This window comes from Phocoena sinus, chromosome 8 (genome assembly GCF_008692025.1).
Source record: "Phocoena sinus isolate mPhoSin1 chromosome 8, mPhoSin1.pri, whole genome shotgun sequence".
NCBI classification, from domain to species: Eukaryota; Metazoa; Chordata; class Mammalia; order Artiodactyla; family Phocoenidae; genus Phocoena; species Phocoena sinus.
In genome coordinates, this window is record NC_045770.1 from 15,446,033 (window position 1) to 15,470,267 (window position 24,235).

Here is a 24,235-nt window from a genome sequence, read left to right on the forward strand (position 1 = left end):
AAAGAAATCACTTACAGAAGCTAAGTAACCTTGTCTTTTTGGGTGTCAGGGTTTCTGCCATAAAAGGTTACGTTTATTCTGTTGCCTATAGTGTCTTTTTGTTGTTGTTAAACAGTAATAAAAAAAAATGTTTTCCAGTTAATCCAGACATTTTATAATTAAAATATGTTAATAATGCAAGGTATTGTAGAGGGAAAAATAATCTGGAAATAGTGTGGTTACTATAGGGTTACTCTAATTTTTTTTTTTTAATCAATTGTATCTATGAAAAAGCATTTCTATTACTGTGGGGAGGGGAAAGGAAGTAAAGATCTAAAAATCTGTTGTTCGTATTTGGTCCTTTAATGATAACGTTTTGAATCCCAACTCCTCATGCTGTTACCTCCCTATCCTGGGCAGTGGTGGCCATTTCTGCTACCTAAAGCACAGTGAAAAGCCCTACTTCTTTAAATACAAACAAAACAATTTGTACAGTTAATATATATTAGGTGCTACATGTTTGATCCTGACTGTAGTGCTAGTTGCCATGTCATTTACTTTTACCTTTGGAAATATTTTACTTTGGCCTCAGTGTAATTTAAAAATATGCTGGAGAGCATATGGAGTGTATGTAGGTAAGAAGTAGATAAGACAGGAAGAGATAGGAACAGAAATAGTAAGAATTACTACACAAATGCCTTTCCCTATAGGTGCAAAATATATGAGGTTTCTGTATGTGTGTCTAAATATATGAAAAGATAAGATGACTCCCTTTCTCGGTGTGTGTAATAACTTGATGATATATGTGTATGAATGTATATGTATATGTACATAGATGTGTGTGGTATAAGTTAAGAATGAAAAACCTGGGGACTTCCCTGGTGGCGCAGTGGTTAAGAATCTGCCTGCCAGTGCAGGGGACACGGGTTCAATCCCTGGTCCGGAAGATCCCACATGCTGCAGAACAACTAAGCCCGTGCGCCACAGCTACTGAGCCTGCGCTCTAGAGCCCACAAGCCACAACTGCTGAACCTGCATGCCACAACTACTGAAGTCTGTGCGCCCTAGAGCCCGCACGCTCTAGGGCCCACATGGCGCAACTCCTGAGTCGGCACGCTGCAACTACTGAAGCCCGTGCTCCTAGAGCCCATGCTCTGCAACAAGAGAAGCCCTGCAGTGAGAAGCCCGTGCATCACAGCAAATAGTAGCCCCCGCTAGCCGCAACTAGAGAAAGCCCGTGCACAGCAATGAAGACCCAGTGCAGCCAAAAAAAAAAAAGCACACAAAACAATGTATTCAAATAAAAGTGAATTTATTAAAAAAAATAATAAAGCTGTGTTTTTTAAAAAAAAAGAATGAAAAATCTGCTGTAGAAGCAAGAAGAGGGAGGAATTAATTTTGCTTGAAGAAGTCAGGGTAGGCTACATTAAAAACATTGCCCACAGACCTGGCCTTAGGAGAGTGAATGAGAATTACTAGTTGTGTATGTTAGTTAGTGCCAAAAAGTGTGGGGAGTGGGGAAGGGGGCAGTAGCTGGAATGTTGGAAGATATAATTGAAAGGTAGGTTGGAAGCAGATTGTGAAATACAATTTGACTTCATTGTTTAAGCAACAGGCAATCACCAAAATATATTTTTGGTTCAGTCTTTTAGATCAGGTTCGTGTTTTGAGAGTATCTCTAATAATATAAAATAATGTGTACTTCATGACAGAAACTGTATGATAAATGATGAATTAGTAACTTAATTATTAGGATGATCAAATTATGCCTGGTTTCCCCCTTCCTTCAATTAAAAAAAAATCTGTACTGAGGTAGTTTTATATAGTGATTGAGTTAGTATCTGATATTGAACTCCTAGTCTCCCACTTATTAGCTGTTTCTCTGACTTTGGATAAGCCTCAATCTCGGTTTAATTCATTGGTAAAACAAGCACAGTAATGCCTACCTCAGAGCACTGTTTTGAGGATTAGATTGAATGAGGTAATATACATAAAGCCCAGTACTTCACACAGAAAACTTATCTATGTAGCGATTATTATTTTGTGATACTGCTTTCATGATAGAAGAACATTTTTGGAATGTGAGGGATTAATGGTTTGGGGAAGTGAAGCAGGAGACCTTTGGTAAGTAGATTAATTAGGAAGTAGATTAATTATTGCTTTATCCAAACAATGCTTTTAGGTGACAAGGGAATTCAGAGTAGAAGAGAAGATTTGGCAGTGGAAGAGAAAATGTGATCAGTTTAATTATGGATGGGCTGACTTTCCAGTATAATGGAGAAGATGAGGGTGATATCCAGGGGGTGATGGTTGGAAATATGAAGCCTGGAGATACAGACATGGAAGCTATTATGGTCTGATTGGAGATATCTGAGTCTGGGAGGAGTGACTGAGTAGCAGGCTAAGCAGAGAGAGAGAGCCTTAAGGAAAACTAAGGTTTAAGAATTGAGAGCCTGTTGAAGAGGTTATTCCTGTTTAACTCTAGGGATATAGTTCACTGGTCTTTTGTCCTATATTCTTTTTTAAATTTTATTTATTTATTTATGGCTGCATTGGGTCTTCGTTGCTGCGTGCAGGCTTTCTCTGGTTGCGGTGAGCGGGGGCTACTCTTCATTGTGGTGCACGGGCTTCTCACCACGGTGGCCTCTCCCGTAGCAGAGCACGGGCTCTAGGCACGCGGGCCTCAGCAGCCATGGCACGAGGGCTTCAGCAGTTGTGGCACGCGGGTTCTCGAGCGCAGGCTCAGCAGTTGTGGCGCACGGGCCCAGTTGCTCTGCGGCATGTGGGATCCTCCTGGACCAGGGCTTGAACCCGTGTCCCTTGCATTGGCAGGCGGATTCCCAACCACTGCGCCACCAGGGAAGCCCCTGTCCTATATTCTTGAAGAAACTAGAGAAATAATGTTTTTTAAATGTACTTTTAAATATTTATTTTAATAAAATAATCCGTACTGTTATACTAAGGTATTCAAATCTGTATTCTGCAGGCCCGTAAGTTTAGACTTGTTGCTTTATTCATTAATGTATACAGGATATACCCAACTTTGGTTATAGCTTTCTGACTGTTTGGGCTCATTCATAACATTTTCTCCCGTTCTCTCTCAAAGGGGGAAAATGTTCATTCTTTAATCTGGGGAAGCTCTCTGATGTTGGCAGGTTTCCTCCTCCTCAAGTCTAGACACTTGGCCTCTATAGTAGCTTTGTATTCAGGAAAGTTCTCACCTCTGAATTGTAGACTTAGTGCAGATTCGCTGGTACTTGGCTAGTCAAGAGCCCTACAGTGATTGGTATTAGTAAACCCCATGTTGTATTGCTTGCCAAGCAGCTTGCATAGTCAGTGTGTCTGGCCATAGACTTTACATGACTGCACCGTTAAGACACAGACTGTCTTACTGCCTTCTCACAGAATATCTACGGTTTCCAATTTATTTTTTTCTGGGGGAGAGGGGAAAAAGAATCTTTTGCCCCTGTCTCCAGACTGATATTTAAATTTTGGCAGCTTTGGATCTGGTGTAATAAAATATTAAAGAGACTCGGAAGTTATTAGAACAGAAGTTTCACCAGTTTGCATTAAGGTTTAACTTAGGCCCTATGTGTATTTTTAGTTACCTTTTTGAGTTAAACTGTCAGAAACTATCTTGCTTAGGTTAAAGATTTAGTTGTTAATTGTCCCGCCTCGTCCTACTTCACGTGTCAAAATCTACACATGGGATTTTGATTTGGAAATCCACAGTAATAGGAAGTTAATTCCACAGGGTCAGGTCTAATTTTTCATTTTAAAGTACTCAATCCCTTTTATTTATTTATTTATATTTTTGGCTGCGTTGGGTCTTCGTTGCTGCGTGTGGGCTTTTCTCTGGTTGCGGCGAGCGGGGGCTACTCTTCGTTGCTGTGCGTGGGCTTCTCATTGCGGTGGCTTCTGTTGTTGCGGAGCGTGGGCTCTAGGTGCGCAGGCTTCAGTAGTTGTGGCACGCGGGCTCAGTTGTTGTGGCTCACGGGCTCTAGAGCACAGGCTCAGTAGTTGTGGCACTCCGGCTTAGTTGCTCCACGGCATGTGGTATCTTCCTGGGCCAGGGCTCGAACCCGTGTCCCCTGCATTGGCAGGAGGATTCTTAATCACTGCGCCACCAGGGAAGCCCCCCTTCTTTATCTTAGACTACTCACTGAAAATAACTTGGGTTGCCTTTAGTTTTAATGCAGAACTTTTATTAGGATTTTATGGTGCTGTATCTGTTTGGTCCTGGAGGTGTGTGTGGCGCTGTGGGTGGGGTGGGGGGCTGACCTTGTCTTCTTGATCTGTAGGGACTTAGAAAGTTAGTTTCTATCGGTGTTGTTTTCAGGAAGCACAGTGGCAGAATACTGAAGTGCAAGTTTGTACAGACTTTAAAGAAGTGTAAGGTGGGCTATGAAGTTCCAATGTTAAATTAGTTTCTGGTCTGCCCACATTGTTTCCAAAGTTCACTTTACATTTTAAAAGCCTTTACTGATTTTTAAAGCAAATATGGAGAATTGCATGAAAACGCAGATCATCTGAGGGACATTTGAACTCGCAGAAATAATGAATGTAGAAGGAAGAGTCCTGCTGGCTAGGCGTTATAGGCTAGAAACTTGCATTTAAAGTTTAAACTGCTTGGGTAAGATGACTTATTTTCCTGGTTTATCCTTATATTTTTTACCCCTGTGTCCCTTTGCCATTATCGCCCACAACATAGAAGAATATTCTTTTGTTTATTGTAGTTTTATTTGAAAGAGAGACTAGAGTGTGGCTTATATAGGGGCAAGAGGGAGAATTGAGGTCTTTTCAACGTTAGGCATTTCTGTCAATGGACACGGCATGTGTCCTCTTTTAGATCCTTTACTAACGTTTTCTAGCTTTCTCCATAAAATTCTCACACGTTTTTGTAATGCTTTTTCCAAGGCTTGTGATAGTTTGTGGCTATTGTGAATGTGTTCTTTTAAAAATTATTATCATCACATCTTCTTATAAATTAATGTTGGTATATTAGAAAGTTACTGAATTTTTATATGCTGGGATCTCATAATTTATTTTGTACATAGGTTTTACTTATCCCTTCAGTGCTTCAGTTTCATCATCTATGAAACAAAGGGCTTGGGTTAGAATAAGATATTTCTAGTGTTAACATTACATGGTTCTGTGTTGAGGTAATGTCCTTTGTGTTGAGGTAATGTCCTTTACATACTTCAAGAGGTAAGTGGGAGTTGTACCACCCAACTACAGGCAAGTTCTGTGCATACAGCCAAACCTAGCTTTTGTTCATATGTGTTTGCATGTGTTTAACACACTCAGTTCTCTGTATAATGATTCTTGAACATCTTGAGGTAAAGAGTGAATATTTAACATTTTAAAAATAACTCTCGGGCCTCCCTGGTGGCACAGTGGTTAAGAGTCCGCCTGCCAATGCAGGGGACACGGGTTCGTGCCCCGGTCTGGGAAGATCCCACATGCCGCGGAGTGGCTGGACGCGTGAGCCATGGCCGATGAGCCTGCGCATCCGGAGCCTGTGCTCTGCAAGAGGAGAGGCCGCAACAGTGAGAGGCCTGCGTACCACAAAAAAAAAAAAACTCTCAAAAGTACAGTTTCTTATTCTGGTTGAAATGGTTTACTATTATCTTTTCACCCTGCATTTTAGTTTGTTGCTGTGTTAGATTTACTGCATATTTTCTCTCCTAAAAATAGATGGTCTTTAAATCACAGTTTTTATAAATATTTGCATCTCAAGTCAAATTTTTTCCTACAACATAGGTTTCATTTGGTGAGTTTCACTGGAGCAGGTTATGTTAAGAGAGCTTTCTACCACATGTTTATTCACTTCCATACCTCTGTCCCAAGTATCCTATGTGCCAATGTCAGAAGATTCCACTGGGAGTGTGAGTAGTATTCTTGGAGAATTATTTTAATATTTATTTCTGCTGGGTGGAGGGAAGCAGATGCTGTACTTGTTATCTCTGAGAATTCAATCCTAACCCCCAAGTATCCCTCAACAACATGGCATCTTTTTTATCTTTTATAAAAACATAGGTTATATAAGTTATCTAGATGTTGGTCAGGAATTTGCTTGAACAAACTGAAATGGCTAAATGAACTTTCACCCTAATTTGAATAGGGGTCCAGAAAATGAATTCAGGGCAAAGGTTGGCAGAGGTCATATTGGGGTGGCCTTGAGCTAGTACCAATACGTATGTATTTAAATTGTGGTAAAATTAACACTAACATAAAACGTGTCATTTTACCTGTTTTTCAGTATACAGTTAAGTAGTGTTAAGTACATTCACATTGTTGTGCAACCAAACTCCAAAACTTTTTTCATCTTGCAAAACCGAAACTCTATAACCATTAAAAAATACCCCATTTCCCCTTCCCCCCAGCCCCTGGCAACCACCATTCCACTTTCTGTTTCTATGAGTTTGAACCATTAGTTATTTTATGAGAACTTGACCTCCTTTATGTCAGCTAAATGGATTTTGAGGATGAAGAAGAGAGTAATGGATTACTGTAAAACCAGTAGCCATCCTCCATAATCACATGAGTGTTGGTAGTTGCCAAGCCTGAAATTAGAGCAACAGCCAGTCTTCAGTAACGTGGAGTTTGGAAATTCCTGTTCCTTTTGTTGAGGAAGAGGAAGAGGATGATAGTTAGTGACTAACAGTTACTGGGCACTTATTACTTGCCTGAGGTTGGAGGAAAGACCTGCTTCTTCTAGAATGAAAAAGAAAAGGCAAATTTGGGTGCATGAAGATATCTAGAGACATGAAATTGAGGAAATTCTTCATGTCTGTTTTCTCTATCAAGCACAAGAGTGGGTCATTTGTTGAAAGTTAGGGATTTGAGCTTGACTAGAGGGCTTGAAGAAAGTGACAGAAGTTTGGAATTGCTAGGAAACAGGGTAGGGACCCATCAGGAATAAGTAGAATAATAATAATAGTGTTGGTACTAATAACAACAGTAAGAACAGCCAATACTTATTAGTTATCTGTTCTATGCCAGCTACTGTTCTAGGTGATACATCTTTTAACCTTTATAGCAACTTTATTAAAGTAGTTGTTCTACAGATGTGAAACTAAGTGGTAGGGTTGGGATTCCAATTTCATTCTCTTGCCTCAAGCCCAGGCTCTTCTTTCTGCACCATTAATGACATTGGGATTCTCTACTTGATATCAAAAGTCAGAAGTTTAGAGTGTAACAAAAAAATTGTTCTTCAGAAAAAGGTAGAAGAGTGGACTGAAAAAAATGTGTATATCCAAAATATCATAAATATATTGATGCTTTTTCCCCCCAACCAGACTGATTGATGCCCTTGATGGGTTGCTTCACTAACTGAAGTGAGCTACCACAGCCCTGTAGAAACCCAGACCTGGTTATGTGACTTGACAGTTAGAGGTATCTGAAATTATAAACTCATTTTCTCCGTAAAGCCTGTGTGTCTAAAATACTGAATTGAGGTTAATGCTAGTAGGTCCTTCAGTTTCTGTGCAGGAGTAAATGAGGACCTTTTTATTTGTAGTTATACTATTCATTGAATAGGCATTAGTTGCACTGATTTTTTTGGGGTGTGTTAAGGGACTGCATTACAAAGTATAATTTTTTAAAACAATAATATCTTTATGCATGTACATTATTGCTCTAAATAAATGCAAAATTTATTAAAAAGATAACCCCTTAGAATCATATGTACAAGCTTAAGTACTTGTTTTGCTTTTATTGGATGTGTATAAAGGAACTTCCAGAGATGTAGGTGAACAAATGGAGGCCAAAAAAATTCTGATGTAAAGCAAATCAAAACAGATTAAGTTATAACAAAACCTCTGCTGACTAGCATTTTAATGTCCAGATGGACAAGCAAGCTCTTATTAATTTACCAAGGGTAAACTCATCTAGTTTGATCAGTTAATTAATTTCTAGGCTGTAATTAGTTTATACGAATACCCTTATTACTCAGATGGAAAAGCTCATTGCTGTGTTATGCTTTAGATTTACATTGCCTAAAACTATAGAATGTAGCTTTGCTCCCCAAATCAGTATGTCAGATTACTTACAATTCAAACTGAGCACTTACCTTTTCCAGGTTCAACCCTTTTAAACTTGGTCATACGTCATGTGCTAAATGTATCCTGTGTACTCTCTACCTTGTTAGGATGCTAACTCTTTGATTTTAATATAAGGAAAAGAGGTATCAATAAAGTATGACATGAAATTACAGTGTAGATGGATTTTGTCAACTTGGTAAACACAAACTACTATACAATAGGGCTTTGTTGCAGACTCTTTTTATAAGTGGAAAACTCTTCCAAAAGACGTTTTTGAAGTTTTCTATGAAGAAAGATTGCTAGTGAATGAAAAGAACCTTTTGTAGACCTCTACTTGGGAGTCTGGTAACTGGTACTTTGGGATTCTATACACAGAGCTCCAAGGCTGGGAGAATATCTCAGAGTAAAGCTATCTAAGTTTTGCATCCAAAGCTATTAATTTCTTCAATTATGAGAAGAAACCACAGATTGTGTAATGGCCTTGGTATTTTGTTGGTACGGAGAGGATGATCTCAGAAGACTCGTAAGCCTATGTTGGGATGTGTGTGACACGTGCCTTTTCTCCGATTCTTTTTATTTCAACAGTTGCAGACACATTTTTGAAACCGTAGATATCCGAAGTTAGCAAATCTGAATCAGTGCACAAAGCGACCATTTTTGCCAGTACCAAATGCATACTTTGCTGAGTTTTCTAATCTGGGCTCCAGAGTTTATACATAGCAAATTCTAACATTTGCCAAGTTCTGTTATGACCCAGAGGGGAGTAGAGCAAAGTGGGATGAAGAATCTGGAAAAGCAAGCTGCCTATAGGGTAAATTGCATTTTGGAATTTGCTTCCATGTGGATTTTCTCCTCATGGGCCACTGTGATGTTTAGCAGGCTGAGCTGGAAAGGTCATATTGTACAAGATGAAGAACAATAAATGGTCTGTTCAGTGACTTAGTCTTAAGCCTCCTGCAGTGCTGACTAACGGCTGCAATAGCCATTTTTCCTCTGGGATAGAAGAGTTTGGCTGTCATCTTTTGGGGAATACGGTAATTTGTAGCCATTGCTTTCAGCGTGGTGGGGAGATCTGACGCGCAAAGGCTTTATTCCAGTGGCTTATAGCTCCTTTTTTTCATGAACTGCTGTTTCTTTAGTCTTAAGAATATGTTTCAAAAAATGCATATGAATATTAAATCCAGTTAATTCATTTTCATTTTGCCAAAGAGAACTTGAATTTACCTCTTCCTACATGACATTGACCGCATCTTTTTATTTTTTTAATTTTAACCTTAAGACATTGGCTCTAGAAATAGTTTGTTGTTTTTTCCTTTAAATTGGTACAGTTTCCTTTACCTTGTGTTGTGGTGCAGTTCTAAACCATGTTTAAAATACGTACAAGGGGGCTTCCCTGGTGGCTCAGTGGTTAAGAATCTACCTGCCAATGCAGGGGACACAGGTTCGAGCCCTGGTCTGGGAAGATCCCACATGCCGCGGAGCAACTAACCCCATGCGCCACAACTATTGAGCCTGTGCTCTAGAGCCCGTAAGCCACAACTACTGAAGCCTGCGCTCCTGGAGCCTGTGCTCCGCAACAAGAGAAGTCACTGCAGTGAGAAGCCCACGCGCCTCAAGGAAGAGTAGCCCCTGCTCACTGCAACTAGAGAAAGACCATGCAGCAAGGAAGACCTAACACAGCCAGAAATAAACAAATAAAATAAATAAATTTAAAAAAAATACGTACAAGGGCATAGAGCCCAATAGAGTTTAAGAGATGTGAAGAATCTGGGGCAAAAGTTACTGTTTCTAATAAGTTCCCTCTGATTTGCTTTGTGGGAAGTGTATTAATTAAGGACATTTTCCAAAGCATTTCCATCCAAGTAAATATGATATTTTACATGGCTGCCTTTTAAAAACATAGATGTATTCCTGACATTATTTATCTTTTTTTAGTAAGTGAAATAGCTTAAAATGAATGGTGAGTAATTTCTTTGACAGTAATACGGTAGATTAGATGTGCAGAGAATTCCCTTCTGGTCAGAACATTTTAAAATGAAGCTGGGGAAAGGAAAAATATGTGTAAAATACTGAAGCCCACGTGAGAAAAACAACTGAAGGCCTTGAAAGGACTAGAAAGCATGATTCCACAATGCAGAGTAAGCACTGATGGTGGTGTTTGTGCTGAGGGTTTCCTATGGCTTTAGAGCCAAAGGGAGGAGGGACAAGAGAAGAAAATAGTGTCCAAGCAGAGTGGGAGGTCATATTAGAAACTGCCCTATATAAAACTGGGATCCCAGAAAGGTGACTTCTCAGTGGATGAGTAGGAGAAAAAAATTCCCTGCATACAGAGACTTGCATATTAATGCCTTGGATCTGGATGGAGAAGGGGAGAAAGTCTCCCAAGAAACTGCCTAAACAGAAGCTTGCCCTCACATGTATTTGCAGCCAGGATTTTGCACTACCTGTAAGGCCTGAAAATCTCTCAGCTGCTAACTTTGTTGTTAGTAGTCCTAGTTGGTTGTCTGGGAGAATCAAATTTAAGTCTCTGTGGACAGACCTCAAAAATTTTTTATGGATAAAGTTGCAAGAAATGTGAGCTTGCACAAGAAGACAAGCAACTATGAGTGAGTCAGGTGTAGCAGATTATATTTTCCAAAGATGGCTGCCGCAGTATTTCCCAACCCATGTGCCCTTCTAGAACCTTGCTATTCTGCTATCAAGAAGTAGAGTCTGGGGTTTCCCTGGTGGCGCAGTGGTTGAGAGTCCGCCTGCCGATGCAGGGGACATGGGTTTGTGCCCCCGTCCGGGAAGATCCCACATGCCGCGGAGCGGCTAGGCCCGTGAGCCATGGCCGCTGAGCCTGCGCGTCCGGAGCCTGTGCTCCGCAAAGGGAGAGGCCACAACAGTGAGAGGCCTGCGTACCGCAAAAAAAAAAAAAAAAAAAAAAAAGTAGAGTCTGTCTCATTCCACTGAACCTAGCCAGGGCTTTCTGACTGCTTTGACCAAAAGTCAGTCAACACGGAAGTGATATTATGTGAATTCTGAGGCTAAGTCATAGAAATGCCGCACACCTTCCTTGCTCTCTTGGGATGCTCATTATTGGAACCCATCACCATGCTGTGAAAAAGCCCATGCAGTCCATGGAGAGACCCATGTGGAGATGAACTGAGGCCTAAGCTGCCAGCTGCCAGCCAGTGCTAATTTACCAGCCTTGTGAGAAGCCTCTGGAAACTGGATCCTCCAACTTCCTGTCAAGCAGCCCTAGGTGGTGCCACATGGAACAGAAACAAGCTGTCCTTTCTGAGCCCTGGGCAGATTGCAAATTTGTGAGCAAAATAAGTGATTGTTGTTGTTTGAATGCACAAAGTTCTGGGGAGGTTTGTTACACAGTGTTAGATAACTAAAACATCAGTGGTAATCATTAGTCTTGTAAAGACTATAGATGTTTAAAGAAATAAAAGAGGGGATTAAAATTACGGTATGGTGAAGAGACTCAAAATTGTTGAGGAAGGTGTGAAAGAAGAGCTCAGTCTCATCAGAACTTTTAGAAATAATAAACAAATGACAGGGGCTTCCCTGGTGGCGCAGTGATTAAGAATCTGCCTGCCAATGCAGGGGACACGGGTTCGATCCCTGGTCCGGGAAGATCCCACATGCCGTGGAACAGTGAAGCCTGTGCGCCACAACTACTGAGCCTGCGCTCTAGAGCCTGCGAGCCACAACTGCTGAGCCCACGTGCCACAACTACTGAAGCCCGCATGCCTATTGCCCGTGCTCCACAAGAGAAGCCATCGCAATGAGAAGCCTGCGCACTGCAGCAAAGAGCAGCCTCCGCTTGCTGCAACTAGAGAAGCCCGCGTGTGGCAACAAAGACCCAACGCAGCCAAAAATAAATAAATTTAAAGAAAAAAATGACAAAACACAATGGAAAGATGATATAGATTGGATAGAATTCAAGAGTGAAGTGGAAGATAGATCTGAAGAAAATTTCTGAAATTTAGTACAGAGAAAGAAGAGATGGGACATATGAGGTTTAGTGGCACGGAGAATAAGATACCACATATGTCTGATTTAGCAGTTATCAAACTTTTTGATATTAGGACTTCTTACACTCTTAAAAATTATTGAGAACCCAAAATTGCTTTCTTTCCCCACAAATCGGATTTTTTCTCTGAATCTTAAACATATTCTTGGATTGGTGGCTCATTTCCACCAGCCCGTTCAACTTTAGCATTTGTCTCATCCCCGGTGGCTTTTCCAGAACTACCACCTTCACCATGAAGCTCAAACTTAGTCCCAGTTCAAACTTAGACTTCTTCAGCATTTTTACTTTTCTCACAAAGACATCATGGAGTGGATAAATAGATTGGCAAGCCTTTTCTGTCTTTTCCAATGCTGTCTGGAATCAATTTATTGACCACTCTTCCAAGTCATTTGTCTGCACCTCTCAGGTCATGATTACTACCATCATCTTCCAAGTTTGGTGGACCTGTTGATGCTCAGTCTAAGAGGTTTTCTGCATCAGAGTGTTGTGTTTTTAAGTAAAACCAACACAGAATAGACAAAGCAAGTAACCATTGGTAGTCTTGACATCAACATGAGCTTCAATCATGGTCTGCCATTTTGACCACGGAGCACATTTTGTCATGGCTAAGATCCATTCCATGGAAATTAGTCAGGCAGTTTTTGCCTTGAACATCCTCAGTAATTAGCTTGACTTTTCAAAATGTGACTTCATCCTTCTGCACATCAGCAAGGCTCACTTCAAAAATACTACCCTTAGGGCTTCCCTGGTGGCGCAGTGGTTAAGAATCCCCCTGCCAATGCAGGGGACATGGGTTCGAGCCCTGGTCTGGGAAGTTCCCACATGCCACGGAGCAACTAAGCCCGTGAGCCACAACTACTGAGCCTGCGCTTTAGAGCCCGCAAGCCACAACTACTGAGCCCGCGCGCCTAGAGCCCGTGCTGTGCAACAAGAGAAGCCACTGCAATGAGAAGCCCAAGCACCACAACAGAGAGTAGGCCCCACTCGCTGCAACTAGAGAAAGCCCAGGCACAGTAACGGAGACCCAATGCAGCCAAAAATAAAATAACTAAAAAAATAAATAAATTAAAAAAAAAAAATACTACCCTTGAAGCCATCAGATGTGATTTTCATTCCTTGAGTTCTTGTAACTAGTGGTTTTCCAGTACTTCTTATAGTGAGCATACTGGTGCTTTTATGTCATACCAATTTTTCTTAGGAAATGGATCAACTACTTTCTTCTTGACTCCCATTTTGCTGCCTTTTGTAAGGCGCTTGTTCTTTTTTTTTTTTTTCACAGTAGGAGAAAAATCACTTATAATATGCTTTTATCACCTTCATATAGTCTAGGTAATTTGCGCTAGACTAAAAGTGAGGCCTCCTAGAAGGGCGCCTGTTCTTGGCGACCGCCATGGTGCTGCTCATAGAGCCAAAAGGGCCAAGTTGCTTTTTCGTATGTGGGTTACACTTATAATTTGGAGATGTTTCTGCATATCTGTTATAGTTCAATAAAAAAATTTACTTAAAAAAAGACACCATAAAGAGAGTGAAAAAATAAGCCACAACTTGAGAGAAGATGTACTGACAAAGTTCATCTAGAATATAAAAGAACTTTTCAAATTAAAAAGAAAGAAAATAGGAAAGTCGTGAACAAGTTTATTTCACAGAGGCTGAAATAAATGGTCCGTGAGCATATGAAAAGATCCTCAACCTTTTCAGTAATCAAGGAAATACAAATTAAAACAGCGAGGAACTCTTTGCTCCCCACCACTCACCAGACTGGGAAAAATGAGAAATAACAGTTGTTGGTGATGATATGGAACAGTGGGAACAGTCCCACTGTTGGATATGACCATCTTGGAAAACAATTTGGCTTTACTTATTGGTTCCTAAATATATACCCTAGTGAAAGTTTTGTGTTCATGGCCCTGGAGACAAGTATAAGAATATTTAAAATACTGTTCAAATAGCTAAAAATGCAAACAACCTAAATGTCCAGCAACTGTAAAGCAATAATAAAGATGGTATATTTGTAAAAGAATGACTATTTAGCATAAATATTGTGAATTAGGTACCACTGCATGCATCTTCATGGAGGAATATTATAAATACATTATAAGGATCAAAAAAGGCAGTTAACAATGATCAGTCTGATTCTCTTGATATAAAATTTAAAAACAGGCAAATCTAATATGTTGTTTGGTGATACATATAGGGTAAAATTGTAAGGAAAAGCAAAGGAATGATAATATAAATTTTAGCATAGTGATTGTCTTGAGATAGGCACTAGAATAGAAAAGCACATAAGGAACTGTGGTTTGTATGTGACGTATTTCACAATAAAAATTTCTATGAGCATATTGTTAAAAAGAGCCCCAGAGTGATTCTTTTTCTAAGGAAAGATTTGGTAATGCAAAATACTAGTTCTTAATTAATCTTTTGGTAGGTGTTCTTACATAGAAAATCCTCCAGTAAATATATCTCGAATTTATTTTTCACGGTTTCTTCATGTCAACCTTGCTAAGTAGGGAGCATGACTAGGAAGAAGATGAAACAAGGAGGATTTATCCACAAGTTCAACAAGTTCAGGGGTTGTAGCCTTAGAATGAGAAATTAGGCCTCTTATCCTACCTGTCTTAAAATTGACTTACGATTTTTAAAAACAAAAAGACTGTTCTTAGTTTATTTTTTTGGTAAGCAGCAGAGGCACTCTTTTGCCTCTACCCCTAGCCTGAGTGTGCTGTTTTTAAAAATCTCCATGCATTGACATCTCTTCCTTTTCTGAAGGAATGCTAAAGCCAATAATTACACACAGACCTGACCTACTTTGGAGGAACCAGAGGACAAAGAAACCCTCACTTTTCTTTATCCTTTTTTGGTTAAAAAGCAGAGATTTGGGGAGGTGAGGGCCAGAACTTCCTATATCTATCCTTTGAAGAGTCTAACACAGTTTGTTCTTGTTTCATATATTAGAAGTTTCCCCGTGTGTGTTGCCTGTAGACTAATGGACTTAATGCTAATGAATCCTTTGCATATCTGCTGATCTAGAAGTGTTTGGCCCTTTCCCAAGGGCACTATAGCTTTGAGAAAATAGGAGGAAAGAATTTATTGATTTTTTTAAATTGTCTTATTTTATGTATTTGATTTTGTAAGCACCTCAGTCCTTTCTTTTTTAAAAGAAGTAGTTAGGATCTAACATACACAGTTACGTTAATGAATGAATTAACTGGAATAAAAATTTGGAGTAGTCATCCCCTTTAGTAATGGTTGTGGTTGCCTAGTAACTGTTACTCCAGTTCTTTCTTAGTTCTGTTTCTCTGTTGTTATTTTGCTAAGTTGGTAGGTTATTTTCATCTCAATTTTTAATATTTGCTTTATCAATTGACCTTTTTAAAAGTTCTCCCTAAATCACAAGCAGAAATCTTTTTGGTTTGGTTCATTAATAGTTGCTATTAATAATTAATAGTTGCTAAATAATTATAAATAGTTGCTCTGGGTTCTGGGTCCTAGGTCCAGTGTTGAGTGCTTGAGACTTTGCAAAACCCATTGTTTTGTGTAATTAACACCAACCTTAAGAGAGTAAGGTGAATATCAACATCTAGAATATCAAGAACTAGGAGACAAGACAGTATATGTAAGGACAGATCAGTGGAATAGGTTCAGGAGTCCAGAAGTAAAAGCCAAATGTGGTCATTTGACTTTTGACAGAGTGCCAAGACAATTAAATGGAGAAAGAATAGTTTTTTCAACAAATGATGGTGGGACAACTGGATATCCACATGCAAAAGAGTGAACTTGGACCCCTGCTTTACACCATACACAAAAATTAGCTGAAAATGGATCAAAGATATAAATGTAAGAGCTAAAACTGTAAAACTCTTAGAAGAAAACATGGGAGTAAATCTTTGTGATCTGGAGTTAGGCAGTGGTTTCTTAGGTAGGACACCAAAAGCACAGGGACAAAAGAAAAAACATTAAACTGAAGCACATCAAAATTAGAAACTTCTGTGCTGTACACAATCCATCAAAAAAGTGAAAGACAAATCACAGAACGAAGAGAAAGTATTTGCAAACCATATATCTGATAAGGGATTTGTATTGCGAATATATAAAGAACTCTTACAACTCAATAATAAAAAGACAACCTAATTAAAATAAAAAATGAACAGAGAAGGTATACAGCTGCCCAAAAAACACATAAAAAGATGCTCAACATTAGGAAAATGAGAATTAAAACCACAATGAAATATCACTTCGTACCCTTCAGGATGGCTATAATTAAAAAAAGATGGACAATAACAAGTATTGGTGAGGATGTGGAGAAATTAGAACCTTCTCCTGCATTTTTGGTAGGAACGTAAAATAACGTAGCCTGTTTGTCATTTCCTAACTAGAAGAAGGATAGTGCCATTTATAGAAATTGGGAAATGAGAAATAGGGATAATGAAATTGGATTTTGTACAGTTGAATTAAAGATGTCTCTGGGACATTCAGGTGTTATGGTACCCACTGCTTAAAACTTTTTAATCATAGCTTTCAGGATAAAGTCCTCCAAATCACTTTCTTTCCTAGGGCCTATGAGGCCCTCCTCAGTCTGGTCTTCCTTCTCTACCCTGTTCTAAGCACACTCGTTTTCTTTCAGTCTTTGTTTGCCATGCTACCCCAATTTTGGGACCTTTGACCATTCCTCCCCCCAGTTAACGCCTGTTCATCTATCAGAGCTCAGTTAAGTATCGCTTCCTCATGGGAGTCACTGCCGACTCCCCAGTCGAGGTGGGAGCAGCACACATTTTTATTTCACGGTTTCTGTGGGTCAGGAGACCCTCTGCTCAGGGTCTCATAAAGCTGTAATCAAGGTATTGGGTGGGTTGCATTCTTATCTGGAGGCCCCAGTGGGGAAGAACCCACTCCAAAGACCATTCAGACTACTGGTAGAGTTTATTTTTTTGTGGCTTTATGACTGACTTTTTGCAGGCTGTTGGCTGGAGGCTGCCCACAGGTTCTAGAGAGGTGACCTACAGTTCTTTGAGACCATCCACAGATCCTTTTCTTAGGAGCTTCTCAAACATGGCCACTTGCTTCATCAGGACTTCCAGCTTGATGGAGGGGAGAGAAGAGATTACACAAAATCATGAATGAATGTATGGTGTGTGCAATCACTGGAGGTTGGTCACCTTAGGGTCTGTCTGCTACATCTTACGACTTCTGTAGAGAATATTTAATTTTGAGTAGGACTGCACCCAGTGAGTCTGTTTTGATGAAAGCTAGTCAGAGAGTACATCCCAAATATCAGCTTAACCTGGTGGAGCTGGTTGTAGTGAAAAGAACAAACCTTGTAATAATTGGCATTATGTTAAACGAAGGAAGGTAGAGGTGTTCGTGAGCATACCAGCAGAAGATGAAGAAAGAAGTTGGAGGAGAGCTGAAGTACTGTGATGTATTTTCCTGGTTTCAAAATTTTGCTGACTTCTGATTCTGTCATTCATTCCTTTGTTAGTCAGTTTACTATGTTTATATTTAAGAACTCCTTACCGTAAAATCTAGTTTTGAGAGGCAGCAAAACATAGTGTGTAGTTAAGGGTTCAGGCTCTAGAGCTCAAATGCTTGGGTTCAAATTCTGCCTCTGCTATTTAGTACCGTATAACCTGGGCAAATTACCTGGTTGGTTTGTGCGTCAGTTTTAAATGGGAATGATAGTAGTACCTACTTCACAGGGTTGTTGTGGAGATTGAGTTAATGCCTATAATTATTGTTATTTTTTTCAAGTGTGATAACTGTTCCATAGTTATGTTTTAAGATAAGAGAGTGGATCCTTTTAGAGGTACGTACTGAAATATTTACAAATGAAATGATACGGCAATTGGGATTTTTGGAGGAAATTGGTAGAGGTATAGATGAAACAAGATTGACCATGAGTTAAAAATTGTTGAAGCTGATTGATGATTTAATTGTATTACTGTCTACTTTTATATATATTTGAAATTTTTCATAATAAAAAGTAACTGCCTTGGCACGTATTAAGTGCTTAATAAATTTAAAGCTATTTTTATTATGTTTAACATGTTGGGATTAACTTGTCTAAAACACAAAGAAAAAATACAAAACTAACTTGACACTTCAATTTTCTCATTTCTAAGATTCTTTTTATAGATGGAAGCTATCAAATTTGGATAAGATTCTTAGACTTGGATTTTTGGTTTCTATATTGACATCTTCCTAATTTGTTTATAATTTATGGCTTAATTAGTTTAATTGTGGCCTGCATCACATTCCATTTAATTTAGACTACCATTGTTTGTTCTGTAAGTGGAATGGAAATTAATAATATTATTGATTATCAGTTTTCTTAGTCTTAGTGGTAGGAGATATTGATTTTACCAATAGAGAAAATATTAGCAGCAAAAATGCCAAGGCTTTCCTAGGTAAACAGTGGTGTTATGCTTCAATGTATTTAATTGCTGTTTAAGTAAGAAAGGTAATACTTAAGAGCTTACTCACTGAGGTTATCTCAAAGGTGGTAAATACATCTTTCTGCTTATCATATCGTCCTATATTATATAGCACTGTAAAACTAGATGGCTTAAATATTTTAGTTGTTCAAGATTGAGAACTGTTTGGTGATTCTGATTGATTTTATGTGAATGAACCTTGGAACTTAAAAAAATAAAATAAAAATGTAAAAGAAGCAATACCAGAGTCTCTCAGAGTTCTACTTAGGAATTGGCATGGTGAGACCTTGTCTTGATAACTGCCTGCAAGTCACTTACAGTCACACCTTTCATTTAGTAGATAAGGACCTTGAGGACTGCAGAGGTAAGGTGATATGCCCAAGGTCACAAATGTTTCTAGATCTCAACTCACTCCAGTTCTCTTTTTGCTGTCCCAGTGATTTCTGAATTGTTCTCCAGAGCCCTAGGGTTCTGAAAAATTTTGTCTGTCCCTGAACCTCTTACCCAGAGTTAACCAGAGTAGGTGCTTCTCCCATTCCTCATCTTACGTATTAGAGCTTCTATGAGATTTTGTTCAGAGGGAAAAAGATTCTGCTACTGTATGTGTTAGTTTTTATGTCTTTCCTACCAGAACTCTTTATTCTGTGCCATCTTCTACTCAGAAAAGTACATTTGATTTACTGGAATTTTCTTTGACTTTGTTTCAAAGAATGCAAGTATGATCTCTAAAGAAATCTGTGACCCAGAGATCTCAGGAGAATTCAAAGAGATCTTTAAATAGGGAGGGGTAGGGCTTCCCTGGTGGCATAGTGGTTAAGAATCTGCCTGCCAATGCAGGAGACACGACACAGGTTCGATCCCTGGCCCAGGAAGATCCCACATGCCGCGGAGCAACTAAACCCATGTTCCACAACTACTGAGCCTGCGCTCTAGAGCCCGTGAGCCACAGTTACTGAGCCCATGTGCCACAACTACTGAAGCCACGCGCCTAGAGCCTGTGCTCCACAAGAGAAGCCACTGCAGTGAGAAGCCCATGCACCACAACGAAGAGTAGCCCCCGCTCACTGCAACTAGAGAAAGCCCGCACAGCGAAGACAAAACGCAGCCAAAAATAAAATAAATAAAAATAAAATAAATTAAAAAAAGAATAGGGAGGGATAATTACTTTTAGTGTGAAGTTATTATCAATTAACATTTATTTTCTTTTCCCCCCGCTCTCTATTCTCCCTTCATTTCTCATCTCATAAATCTTGTTCCTTGTGATTTTTTGGATGATGTTTCTCATGGTCTGTTACTTTTCTAAAAAGATATTTATGCAAATACGTCTGTCTTAAATGAAACTATTTCTGATGTCTGGAGATTCTTTTGGGTCTCTTTGGCAGTGAATTAGGAGTTATATCCATTTGCTTAAAAACAATACTGTCATAAGATCAAAAGAGGGCCCAGTAGACAGTGTAATAAATAGGTTGGTTTTTGCTTAAATTGTGGATGCTTTTAATGATTTAAAAAAAAACCCTCACTGATATTAACTATACTTAATATTTTAGTGAATTAATACATAATTATGGTAGCTTATTTAAAAGTAAAATCCTTGCTGGTACTTCTAGTAGCTTTTTAGAATTCTAGACTTGTACTGTAATGTCAATTTAGGACAATTATAGAAAGTCAGAGTTTAGGATGCATGTAATCCTGCTAAGGGAAAGGACGAACAATCTTATTAAATGTTAACCGTGATATGAAGTACATACTTCATGTAGTTGTGTTTTTACATTTAATATGGGTACAATAATGTTAACATACATGTGATATGTATTGGGTTGGCCAAAAAGTTCATTCAGTTTTAAGTAAAAATAAAAAGTCATTTTCACCAAGAACTGAATTGAACAACGTATTCACTAACTGAACAAACGTTTTGGCCAATCTAATAGCAATAATCCATATAATAATGAGCTATACTTTGCTGAAACAGTTTTTCACATTTTTTTCTATGGCACTGTTGTTTATCAACATTCCTCCTCCTGCCTTTAAAATAAATATCAGAAATTTGAGAATTAATTAATGTTCCAGTTAGACTATCCAGGCGAGTGATTTAAGTCAGTTAAACTTCACTGTTCACTTCACATGAGACACAGACATTCATTATGGAAATAAAATCTGTTTGGTTTGAAAATGTGATGACTACTTAATAAAAGGAACTCATTGAAGTCAGAATAAATGCAAGAAGCCACCACACAAAAATATTCCCATTTTGGTGGAATCCCAGGGGGGCATTTCCTGCCAGCACTTATGGTTTGTAGCTGGGATTAGGAAAACCTCTCAGAAGGTACTTGGTGCAGTGTTCCTGATGGGCACAGGGAAGCTGGCTCTAACTCTGGGCTGCTGCAGGGAAGACAGACAGCCCAGTGTTATAACCATTCAGACTAGAAATGCCTGGCTTGACGAAGATGTACATCTTCACAAAGGTGCTTATCTGATAATGGAGATTGCTTCCTATTTTCCCTTAGTCTTCATTACCAAATAATTGGGAGATGCAAAGAGATGAGGAATTTAGAATGGTTTTTCAACTGTTATTGTGTTCCCTTGGTTCAATCAACCTCCTGCTACTGCAGGCTATGTTATTAGGCTTTGGGGGCATATTAATATAATTTAAAACAATTTAAAATATGAACTGTTGCTGACTTTGTTCACTGGGAACAACACTACCATTCATTGTAAGGTTAGCAAGATACTCAGTGTAATAAATCTCCATTGGGGAGATTAGCTCTCTTTCCAGCTGGTGATTTAAAAAGCTTTGAGTGTTCTAGGTGCTGCATCTAAATGTGCCTAACAGTACACAGACTCCTTGACAAATACCGTTCTTGGGAAGAGCACAATCCTTCTGTGAGTCTGTGTTATTTTTACCTATGAGCTGGCACTCTAGGAAGGAGTAGCATGTACTTCATTAAGAAAATTCATCTTGAAATCCATTCAGCTTTCTGCTTCCTTCTGACCTCACAGTCCAGGCCATTGCCAAGTTCTTTACTCACATGTCCAGTCTTTCTTCTCTGGCACGAAAATTTCATCTTTCATAGCTTAATTTCCTACCATAACTTTACATTTCTCCTTGGACTAACTGCTGTTCTGTTTTTCTGTTATTTCAAAACATTTCTGTAACAATTAGTATTGTTTCATTATACCATTTGCTTTGGTAGCCACTTTAAACTATTAGGACTTCCTTGTTAAACCATTTAGCTCTTAGCCTTTTCTTCCCCATTTCTCTGTGCTTTTCTGCCCAATCCCTCCTCTCTGCTCAAAGCTCCTGTTTGCCCTCCAATCTTCTTTGGGCCTTTCCCTCTTTCATGCCCTTCCTTTAAATTCTTCCTTTAAAAAAGGCTTCAGGGCATCCTTTTAAATAGCTCCCTTAGAATTCAGCCCTCAGTCTCAATCTAAATCCCTCTCTTAGACTTCTGAGATTTGGTCAATCCAAAATAAATACCTGAAAATGGAATGGGGACTGATACTTTGTAAGTAATTCTAACCTTACCTTCATGTTTTTTATCAACTCCATCCTCTTCTCCTATCTCCCCCCATCCCTTTTTAAAGATCTTTTTGTTCAGTTCATTTAAGTGGTAAACCTACAGGCCAGGAGTTGATTTAATGTTCTGTAAAGCATACAAAGTATTGTTGGCACCATGTAAATGTTAAGATAACAACAACAATAATGTCAGTTAGGCTGAGGGAGTTGCCCATTGTGTTAGAGACATTCCTAGGACTTCTGTTTTCTGAGACGGTTAATGTTAACCAGATGGGAATTACTGGAACTGATAAGTTATTTTCTTTTTTGCCTTAAAAATGTCCCTTCTATGCCTTGAATTCCAAGTCGTCACCAGAAAATTTTCATTTATTAATTATGCGCAATATACCGTGTTCCACCTTAGAAATACTTCCAAGAATAATGCATGTTTCATGGTATATTTTGTCACTGCAGGTAAGCTCTCAATTCTCTATCCCCCAGACATTGTGCATGCGTGAATTATTTTATTTTCCCTGTTCAGTACAGCCCAAACAGAGAAGTGTAGAAAAATAAAAATCACCTAAAGACCGGCTAGATATTTTAAACAATAGTTGAATCTTTTTTTTTTCTTTTTCTTTTATTTAAAACTATAGTTGACTCTTGAACAACACCGGGATTAATCCACATAAAACTTACTGTTGGCCCTCCACATCCCTGATTCCTCCACATCTGTGGAGTCAACCAGCCATTGACTGTGTAGTACTGTAGTGTTTACTATCAAGAAAAATCCATGTATAAGTGGGCCCTAGCAGTTCAAACCCACATTGTTCAGGGTCAACTGTATTTCCTTTGGGATTCATTGAGAGCTGATTGACCATTATCGTTGGTGGTCATGTTGAATCCTCCTGTCTGAAGTTGGCTAGAATCCTAACATCTCAGTCATTCCTTAGGCTTGACAGCTGCATATTTTCCCAGAAACAGTTATGATGGTATGTAAAATGGATGGAGTAATGGGTTCTTTCCAAATGTATGTCTTTGCCCCTTAGTACTTGATCTGAATATTTGTTACAAACTAAAATACCAACTCCTTGATTGGTTCCAGCGCAAAGGTCAGGATCTTCCCAAGAGTATGACCAGCCTACGTCCTGACCGTGGTACATATGGTACATCTTTAATCGTGGCCATTTAGTGCTTGGCTGGTTTAGCCTTATAGTCTAGCTTGTGTAGTTTGTGGTGGTTTTGGGTTGCATTAAACCTGTTTCCTGATGACAATTCTATTTTCTAGTAAGTTTAAAAGGAAAAAGCTTTTCACCAAGGCTGATTGCAAAGACATTTAAATTCCTTTTCTAGAAGCCATCTCAACTGAGAATGAATTAATTCTTATAGAAGGAATTAAGTCCTACAGGAAAAAAAATTTGAGTGAAGATTTTCTCAGTTTTCCCCAAAGGTGGTACTGAAACTGTGCAGCTCAGATTGGGACTTGAACCCACGGTCTTTTAATTGAGATGACACACCTGGTCTCAGGACTTAATGAAGCTCAGTTTCTTGATGTCTCGTCACAGAAAGAGTTCAGTGAGAGACAAAGTGATTGGTAAGAAGTGGATTTATTTAGAGTGAAACACACTCCACAGACAGAATGTGGGCCATCGCAGAAGGTGAGAGGCCCCGAAATATGACATGATTAGTTTTTATGGGCTGGGTAATTTCGTAGCCTAATGAGTGGGAGAATTATTCCAATTATTTTGGGGAAGGGGTGGGGATTTCCAGGAATTGGGCCGCCGCTCACTTTTTGACCTTTTATGGTTAGCCTCAGACAGTCAAGGCTCTGGTGGGTGTGTCATTTAGCATATGCTAATGTATTACAATGAGCATATAATGAGGCTTAAGGTCCAGTGGAAGTCACATCTTCCGCCATCTTGGACTTAGTTGGTTCTAACCAGTTTTTGTCATGTCCTATGGCTATGTCATTCTTTTAAAGGTTGTGTTCTGCCCCCTTCCCTCCTGTTTCAGTACCATTCTAGATACCTAGGCGAGAAGTTAATTCATTACATACAGTGATGCCTTGTTGTTCTCAATGTTTGATCCAGGGACCCCCCCCCCAGAGTCTCCAAAACTCTTTCAGTGAGTCCCTAGGTCAAAACTGTTTTTATAAATATTGAAACATTATTTTCATTTTTCACTCTCATTCTCTCATAATTATGCAGTGGAGATTTCAAAAGACCATCTGATGTTTGATGATATGATTACTCTGATGGCTGATGAA

The 24,235-nt window shown here is 39.1% G+C and overlaps 1 protein-coding gene and 1 pseudogene across 1 annotated transcript in view; one reads left to right on the top strand and one right to left on the bottom strand.

Moving 5' to 3' along the window:
- Window positions 1-24,235, top strand: part of SIK3 (SIK family kinase 3) — a 256,996-nt gene that overhangs the window by 118,543 nt on the left and 114,218 nt on the right.
- Window positions 11,886-13,358, bottom strand: LOC116757635 (annotated as a pseudogene).